The sequence below is a fragment of the Danio rerio genome, chromosome 4 (genome assembly GCF_049306965.1).
Source record: "Danio rerio strain Tuebingen ecotype United States chromosome 4, GRCz12tu, whole genome shotgun sequence".
Taxonomy (NCBI): domain Eukaryota; kingdom Metazoa; phylum Chordata; class Actinopteri; order Cypriniformes; family Danionidae; genus Danio; species Danio rerio.
Window position 1 is genome coordinate 38,215,753 of NC_133179.1, and position 9,989 is coordinate 38,225,741.

The 9,989-nt window shown below is 32.6% G+C and overlaps 1 long non-coding RNA gene across 1 annotated transcript; it reads left to right on the forward strand.

Annotated features, from left to right (window-relative positions):
- Nucleotides 1-7,584: 7,584 nt before the first annotated feature.
- LOC137489840 (uncharacterized) lies at nt 7,585-8,781 on the forward strand. The gene is made up of 3 exons (XR_012402356.1): nt 7,585-7,636; nt 8,117-8,173; nt 8,669-8,781. It is a non-coding gene; the product is annotated as an uncharacterized lncRNA (long non-coding RNA).
- Nucleotides 8,782-9,989: the final 1,208 nt, after the last annotated feature.

Below are 9,989 nucleotides of genomic sequence, written 5' to 3' on the forward strand. Positions count from 1 at the left end.
CTGTGTGTAAATGTGAGACTGTGTGGATGTTTCCCAGTACTGCATTGCAGCCACTTTACTTTTCTCTTGCAAATGTCCTCCATCAAATCTGACATGTTCTCTAGAACTCTACAGTCTTCACATTGATCATGTTCCTGAACTCCATTAATGTCAGTGTTGAGTTTAGTTGAGTGTGTCCTCACCTCAGTCTAGTTCACATCACTTCCTCCTCTCTGTTTCACACACACACACGTGTTTATTTGTCTCCACTAATATTTTAATGTTATAAATGTCGTCTCTTATCTTCATCCTAAACTCCTCATCATTCTGTCTGAATATTTCCCTTGATAATAATTTATTTCAGCTTTTCCTGCATCATCTGTCTTCCTCTTCTTCAGCGTCTCCTGTGCAGATTGATCAGCAGTCTGATGTCCATGTGTTCCTCTATGCGCAGGTCTCCAGCAGAACTCAACCGTCCCTCTTTCTGATATAGACCATACAGAAGTGTGAACAGCTCATGTGTTAAAGCTCCTCTAGATGACCTGCGGCTGATTAAAGATGTTCAACTGATGCTGAGTCTGAACACATCAGCCCCAGGGTGAGCGCTGGGATGCCAAAATAAAAGTAAAGGAGGTCACATTTAATATATTTACATTTATGCATATATGATATCTGATAAGGCCACGCAGTGGCGCAGTAGGTAGTGTTGTCGCCTAACAGCAAGAAGCTCGCTGGTTCGAGCCTCGGCTGGGTCAGATGGCGTTTCTGTGTGTTTTCCCTGCGTTTGTGTGGGTTTCCTCCGTGTGCTCCGGTTTCCCCCACAGTGTGCAGTACAGGTGAATGGGCTCTATGCACGGCGGCGCGTGATGCATTTCCGGTAAAATTTAAGACCCCGAGCCTACTTCCGCCGATCGTACAGCACAGTGCTACAACAGGAGCGCTACTGATAAAAACGTGTAATGTTTTGGACAGTTGTCTTAATGTTTTATGCCATTATAGCCCACTTATATATGTTTATGTCAGCTACATAAATATGACATCTAAACGTTTAAAAGTGTCATTTCAAAGACGTGAGAACAGTACTTGTAGATACCACTGCTGTGTTCAGCAATGCACAGCGTCAAAAATTGAACTCTTACCTTAGTTTCCACATGTTTCCAAAAGACAAAGTCGTGCAGAAGAGGTGGGTTGTTGATATTAAACGTGAGAATTTTACAGAAACAGAAAAAAACAAGAGTGTAGCTGACAATTTCAGTCTAGAAAACTGATCGAGGCTCGAGTGCCAACCGGATGCAGACATTTAAATAAAGGAGCTTTTATGGCAAATAATAGTTTGTTTTCATTGCCTTTGAAGTAAAAAAACTGAACATTAATATACATAAACATTTCTTAAGCTACTTTCTAAGTGCAATTTTTTAATTCAGAATAAAGACCTTTATTTTATTCACTGTACATATCAAATATAATTCACTGTATATAATTTGAATTAAAATTGTCAAAAAAATGTAACATTTTGAAAAAAATATTTTATTCAGATGAACAGAAACAATGACATTGAATCAGTTGTTTTTTTGAATCAGGTGCTTTTTCTGTAACTTGTGCATAGAGAGGTATTTGAGCTGATGCGTATTAAATAAATAAATAAATCACCCCTCTGTTTCATGGAACTTAACACATAATTGATCCATTCCAAACAATTGTTCATGTGACAACACACATTACACATTTCAGAGTAATGGGCTGTCTGGAAAAGCAAAGCAACCAAATGTTTGCATATCCCACTCTCAGCCACACAAGAGCAGGAGCTATTAACTAGCAGACGATGGCATGGATCTTCTGACGGATGTCCGCTCCAGGATGAAGTAACACATAAAATTTTCTAGCTCTGAATCTCATAATGTTACCTAGAAAACAGAAACAAGAATATTAATAGGTTTTAAAGAGAGTCATTAAAGGCAGTTTACTCAAAACTGAAAATTCTATTTCCTCATCCTTCACTTGTTCCAAACCTGTTTTGAGTTTCTTTCTGATGTTTAACACAAACAAAAATACTTCAAAGAAAGCTGGAAACTTGCAACCACTGATATTCATAGTAGTTCTTTTTCCTACCATGGAAGTCAATGGTTACAGGTTTTCAGCTTTCTTCAAAATATCTTCTTTTGAAAGGCATCTGCAGCAATATAATCAGATTAAACTACACAGTAAATCATTAATTTAACAATTAACAAGCACAATGAATAAGCATTTGTTCATTAACATAAAAACTAATAAATATTGCAATAGACAAATTGTTGATGTGAAATTAACTAATGACACCTTATTGTTTTGGGTCACCCTCCCATTTAATTACAATGTTATCGACTAAATAGAAAGCATGCTATCTACACTGTTACACTGCATCTGTCATCTCCACTGTTTCAGCAATAAATCTCAGCAATGACACAGTGCTATCCCACCCAGCACGAGACGTCATTTCGACGTCGTTTTTTGGGCTAAATCAAGTCGGCCCGTCATAGACTTTATTTAGCCCAAATTTCGACGTCGAAAATTGGTCTGTATTTGGTCCGTCGGATTTGGTCTAAAGAAAGACCAAATATCGACGTGGTTGTTTTGCCCGTCGGATTTGGTCCAAACATAGACCAAATATCGACGTGGTTGTTTTGCCCGTTGGATTTCGTATAAACATAGACCAAATATCGACGTGGTTGTTTTGCCCGTTGGATTTCGTATAAACATAGACCAAATATCGACGTGGTCTTTGTTTTGTCCGTCGGATTTGGTCCAAATATAGACCAAATATCGACGTGGTTGTTTTGCCCCTCGGATTTGGTCCAAACATAGACCAAATCAGGGGCGTTGCTAGGGTCGAAAGGGATAAGGGGCTTAGCCCCAAAGACCCCCCACCCCAAAAAAAAAAAGTAAAAAAATAAAAGAAGTTTTAATTCACCGCACTAATATACCTATTCTAATCTTATTACCAGGATTAAAAATGGTTAATAATAAATAAAGTTTTTTTAAGACTTGTAAAATCCAAATAGGAAAAAAACTAGTCTGTTATGAGCCATATCATACCTCTTGAGCCTCCTATCTCCTTCTGATTTGAAGTTTCTGTTTGTTTTTTAAAAAAGTAATTTTGTGCATGTCTTCAAATCTAAAATATTATTTATTTTTATAGTGTGAGTTGTTATCTAATGTGATACAAAGCTACAAACATGTTCATTTGGACAGAGTGATTAACTGAGATGTAGTGTTGTCAAAATAATGGAATTTCTAAATTCAATACCTTGCAAAATATTGATATTCAATAGGCTACTATTTTTTACATAATAACAATTCTATCAAAAATAGTAGGCTAGCTAAGGCTTCAAAAAAATAAAAATAAAGATCTATATGCTAGAAATATGTTTACTTTAAATTTCTTCAGAGGGATTTTTTTTTCAGTTTTCCTCAAAATAGGGTGATGTGGGTATTGTAGCACTTTAAATGCATGTAAAGCCTGTTTTATTCATACTTGAGCAGAAATTCCATATATATTCTTCACAAAAGTAGTAGAACATTCTAGGAAATCCCTAATATGGATGAAGGCATCCAGCTGTTGCTGTAGTAGAATAAAAATACGATCTGAATAAAAATAAAAAGGCTTTAACTGATCATTTACACGACTGCGACAATAAATGTTTTATACAGTTGAAGTCAGAATTATTAGCCCTCCTTTGAATTTTATTTTCTTTTTTAAATATTTCCCAAATGATGTTTAACAGAGCAAGGAAATTTTAACAGTAGCCTATGTCTGATAATATTTTCCTTTTGAAAAAAGTCTTATTTGTTTTATTTCAGCTAGAATAAAAGCAGTTTTACATTAAAAAAAAAAAAAACATTTTAGGGTCAAAATTATTAGCCCCTTTAAGATTTTATATATTTTTCTTATAGTCTACAGAACAAACCATCGTTATACAATAACTTGCCTTATTACCCTAACCTGCCTTTAAAGCCTTTAAATGTCACTTTAAGCTGTATAGAGGTGTCTTAAACAACGTCTAGTCAAATATTATTTACTTTCATCATGGCAAAGATAAAATAAATCAGTTATTAGAGTTGAGTTATTAAAACTATTATGATTAGAAATGTGCTGAAAACAATATTCTCTCCGTTAAACAGAATTTGGGGGAAAAAATAAACGGGGGCAAATAATTCAGACTTCAACTGCGTGTTCTTCCAACCATTTTAGGTATTTTCATAAGAAAGTCGATTTATAATTTGATTCAAACTGACATAGCATGTTACAGTAGAATATAGTTATATAATAATAAGCTAGATGCATAAACTCACTGTGATTTAACTATTACAGAAACATATGTGACTTGCTATATCATATAAATATATCATTTCTAGAAAGTTAGTACAATTTACTTTTTTTACTTGTATTTACATTGATATGATGCACATTTTACTGATTATAGTTATTTTATGTCACCAAAACTACACACATTTTAAACTGTGGAAACAAGCTTCATCAGTAGTTAAAACTATTCAGTTTCGCGAAAGAGTTGTATTATTACCTCATTAGCTTCAGCTCCTCAAAATAATAAATGAATGATGTGCAGTGGCGGGATTTTTTTAACACCATGTGACAACAGAGCCACTCCCACCTGCCGGTAGAAACAGGTACTGCTGAACAGCTGGCGGTTTAATTACCTGACACAAACGCTGCGTTAAGTGGAATGTTCGTGATGTATGTGGTAATTTTTAGTACTTACATAACAAAATAAATGTTATACAACATATTTTATTTAAGTGCAAGATATTCCAAGAGATCAGGGGCTTTTGACAATACATCAGGGGCTTAAGCCCCCAAAGCCCCCCCCTCGCAACGCCCCTGGACCAAATATCGACGTGGTCTTTGTTTTGTCCGTCGGATTTGGTCTAAACGTAGACCAAATATCGACGTGGTTGTTTTGCCCGTCAGATTTGGTCCACATTTAGCCCAGTATCAGACTTGAACATATGGTTAAAAAGAATTACATAAGTTCCTTACAAAATGTTTTACATCTATTGCTTTTTTCCAGTCCAATGTAGAATGCAAAATATATTTATATAGCAGTTTAGTGCCATTACATTTCAATAATGGCAAACAAATAACGACGTTACTGCTGTTAACTTCTCTATTTTCCCTTCTGCTTCATGCACTGATGCATATACTTTTCATTTAAGTTGATCTATTAATAAGGCAAAAGATTGTAACAAATAATGTAAATTTAAATTTGAAGTATATCAACATAAAAAAAATAGATTAAATAAAATAGGGTAGAAAAAAACAAAATCCTAATACACTTTATAATGCCATTTTCTTTTATGATTTAATCTATTTATCTTATTATTAATAAAAAATAAATGTACTATAATCCTATTTGCTGTAACAATAGGCTAAACAGGATGCTCATCAATACATATTTTTACAAATAAATTAAAAGGTTAAATTATTTTACAAGTTATTAATTTCTACATAAATATAAAAACCAATACCTTCATTCCTTCTTACCTCGGGGGAGCTTTTTCATATTGCCCACTCACCAGACAACAACAATACAACATTTTTTTGTGATGTGTTTCATAGTTGAGAAAGCATATAGTGTATTTAAAAACAAAAAACATGCTTTTAAAAACCCAGGCTCTTTTACAATCAATATATTAAAATGAAAAACGTAAATAAAGTATTCTCTTGCTTTGCTTTGATCTTTTCTCTTACTCGCGTTGCTGCGTGTCCCTGACCTGTGTGAACAATATCGAGAGGTCAGTAAAACTGAACTCATTTCATTATGATTTGAAATCAGTGTCAAGTGCTGTCGATTGACGTGTTGTCCTTTTCCCTTTTAAATATGCCAAATTATCATATGTGATCTCCTCAACTGACAAGGGAAAAACGTCAAAAACATACTAGATGCTTTAAACTGTTCACTGCGGTAGTGCAATGCGAAATGGAAAATTTAGGATTCAATAATGAATTTTAAATAAATATTTAAATAATTTTAGTTTTAGAGTGCAGGTCGATGCACACACATAGGCATAGAGCACTATGATAATGCTAAATGATCATATATATTTTCTACAACCAACAAGTAGAATAATATGCAAAGATTTGCTATTTAAAAATTTGTTCATAATATAAAAAATACTGATGTCCATTGGCTCTAGTGCATTAAATAATAATTAATAATAACATTAAGATTTTTTTTTTATCACAAAATATAGAAAATGGTATGTTGATATTTATTGAAGGTATCATTTCAATGTTTAAAATTCCAGCATTGTGAAAAACTAGTTACAATTATTGTAAATTTTATTATATCCATTAAAAACAATATGGGGGATTCTATATATGTTTGACATTAAAAGTAAATGTAAATTATATTAGAATTAAAGCTCTTTAAAACTGCAATTGTTTCCAGTATCTTATTTAGTTTTTATAATTCAGCTTTTGCCAATCATAAATGATTAAATGTTTTAATTTAGGGAATACAAAGATTTTTTATATTGTTTGTAAACTTACAATATGGATGAATTTAGTAATGTGTTAAAATAACACTAAATCATAGCAAGAAACCTCCTTATGGGTAATTACTAGATTGTAACTGAATTGGCAGTAACAATTTACAATTTTACAATTTCTTTAGCCAAACATTCTACTTGCTATAAATGCTAAGATCACTTGACACTGAAATCAGGATTAAAATATTTTTTTAATTGTCCAATATGTGATTTTTATTAGCAGTATTATAGTTATATGCATATATATTTTTTTAAATTAAAAAAATATATATATTTTTATATATATATATATATATTCTAATATCATACAAATAATATAAATAAATAAATAAATAAATAATGAGGCTATTTATTATAAAATGAAATGTAATATTTATTATTTTTTAGAAATGAAAAAAATCATACTTTGATAATAATAATAATATGATAATAATAATAATATAAATAATTATGATTGTTATTATTGTTTTTATATTATTATTATTATTATCAATAATAATAATATTAATAATAATAATAATAATAATAATAACAATAATAATAATATTGTTGTTGTTGTTGTATTTGTTATTATTAGGATTTTTTTAAAGTCTATTTTTACAATTTCATACATGTAAACCACTGCAGAAAGTTCTAACCGGCAGGCCCATTTCATATACAGTACATACTTAATAAATAACTTACTATAAATTAAAAGAATTAACGTATGCTTTTTGTTTTCGCAAGCTTTGGAGATGTAACATAAATTCCGCTTTTTAATAAAAGGTCACCTATAGCTTTCGCCATGAGGCTGTGTTCAAAATGACATCAGTGTTTTTAAAGTGTACTGCAAAGGGAGCACAATTGTAAACATGAAGATCGCTAAAACTGAGTTGTAAAAATAGTTTGAAAGCAAATTACACCCAAGAAAGATGATCTTAATGCTTTTTTTATATTCAATAATTCCAACTTTGAATGTTAGAATGGTCTAAATGAATAGACCGTAGGGGGGATAAGTGGCAACAGCACACAGCCAGGAACTCTTCTGCGCGAGTCAGCGTGACGTGCGTGCGCGGGCTCATCATTTGAATTAAATAACGGACACAAGCAACGGGCGGAACGGTAATCAAAGGTAAGTAAGTTACGATATTCGACGTTTCACATGTTTTATTTGTCGTTTTACTTATAATTTATGTTGAATTGAACTTTAGATGTGTAACGTTTTACATTATAATAATTTTTTAATGAACACTTAACCACTTTATACGTTTTTATGTCGCCCTGTAGTGACGAGGTCATTGACAGCAGCTAATGAATAATAGCTGTTTTGGTTATTAATTTGGCGATTTCAGCAAAATTACTTAATTTTATGTCTTCATTGCTTTCTAACCTGTGTAAAAATATAAGATGATCTGTTAAATCGACTTGGAATGAGCATAAAATATTGCTCCGGCTATAACGTTAAAGGCTAACTTAACGTTATAAGAATTAAGCACTTCGCAAATAGCATTAATGGTGCTTATCATCGAGCTAACATTTTTTAACATGTAATAATCCTAACAAAGTGAATCGCTGTCGGTTCACGGTTTTGTTGCTCTGTTTGTAAATTTAGTGATGGTCTCCTCGCCAGAGAAGCTAGCAGCATTCAATGGGGAAGCTTTGCTATTTCGTAAGTTGTCTAACGTTACCCTATCGCAAGTCAAGTTAATTCTTTGTGGTTTCATTCTTTTCTGATTTCCTTTGTTCACAAACCATGCTTGTCTGTTTTTTTCTGATTGCTGTGCTATGTTCTGGTGTAAGTTTTTTTTCCTGTTTATTAAAAATAATTTTGTCTACATCCTTCTCTTTCGATTCACGTTAATGCAGTTTACTCATAAAAGTATCTTTAAAAATGTTTGTAAACGCATTCATTTTTTTAAAATTATATCATGAAGCTTTTTATAATTTCACAAGGAAATGCAATCCAAACAAGATCATTGGATTTCTCACAAAATACCATGCAACTTAATATACTGAGTGAGGAGTCAAAATTGTGGCTAGTTTATGGTACAGATACTGTGGATTGGACATTTATATTAATGGAATTGTACTTTGTAATAGTAGATACCAGGTGAGATGTCATACTGATTAACATGTTATTTTTCTTATAACTTTTTAATGGCAGTTTCGCTGGAATCTCCAATTGAAAACATCATCGTGTGCGCTTAGACTTCTGTTCCAGTTCTGACTACACCACACTCTGCTTATGTTGATCACTGACTACTATGTTCTCTGAAGGTATTCATTCATTCATTTATTCATTCAGTCATTTATTCATTTTCTTTTCGGCTTAGTGCCTTTATTAATCTGGGGTCACCACAGCGGAATGAACCGCCAATTATCCAGCACGTTTTTATGCAGCGGATGCCCTTCCAGCCTCAATCCATCTCTGGGAAACATCCACACTCATTCACTACGGACAATTTTAGCCTACCCAATTTACTTGTACCGCATATCTTTGGACAGTGGGGGAAACCGGAGCACCTGGAGGACACCCACGCAAACTCCACACAGAGACGCCAACTGACCCAGCCAAGGCTCGAACCAATGACCTTCTTGCTGTGAGGCGCCACTGCAGCGCAGAATCTGAAGGTATTACTGTAGTAAAACAACAGCACCCATGACGGTAACGCTTTCTTTTACAATCCGCAAAGTACCGCGTAAGTACAGTGAAATAACGGCGTGCTTTTCTGTACATATAGTGTACCTACGCAAACGTTAATTTTATGTACAGAAAAGTACACCGTTATTTCACTGTACTTACGAGGTAGATTTCATGCTGAATATCTGGTTGTTACCCCCTTATTACCCAAGCATTACAGTTTGTTCCCTTACCTACACACATACGTTCATTATACTTATACAATACGTACAGAAAAGTACACGGTAATTTCACTGTACCTATGCGGTACTTTGCCGGTTGTAAAAGAAAGTTTTACCTACATTATAAACATTATATATATATATATATATATATATATATATATATATATATATATATATATATATATATATATATATATATATCCAAAGTAATTGTCTTAAAACCATGCATATTTGAATTTAATGAGAATGAGAATTAGATTTTTACTTGTCCTGCCAACTTTTTCTCTGGCCTACCAAAAAAATATAAAAGATAATTTTAAGCCATTAATTAAGATAAGTTTTTAACCACATGTTTAAAATTGTGTATCAAAAGAAGACAAATGTATACTAGTTGCCCATATATTAACTTTTTTTATTCAGTAATATAACTTTTTTAACAATTTTGATTTTAATGAAGGTTGAAGGTTCCAGATTACCAGTTAACTATTCATAAATTGGGAGTCTTATTCAATTATACTTGAACCGTATTAGTAAAAAGAGTGTTACTGAACAGTACTTATATTATTTTTTACCTTTACAAATTGTCAGTAGTCAGCACATGCTCTATTAGGGAGATTGTT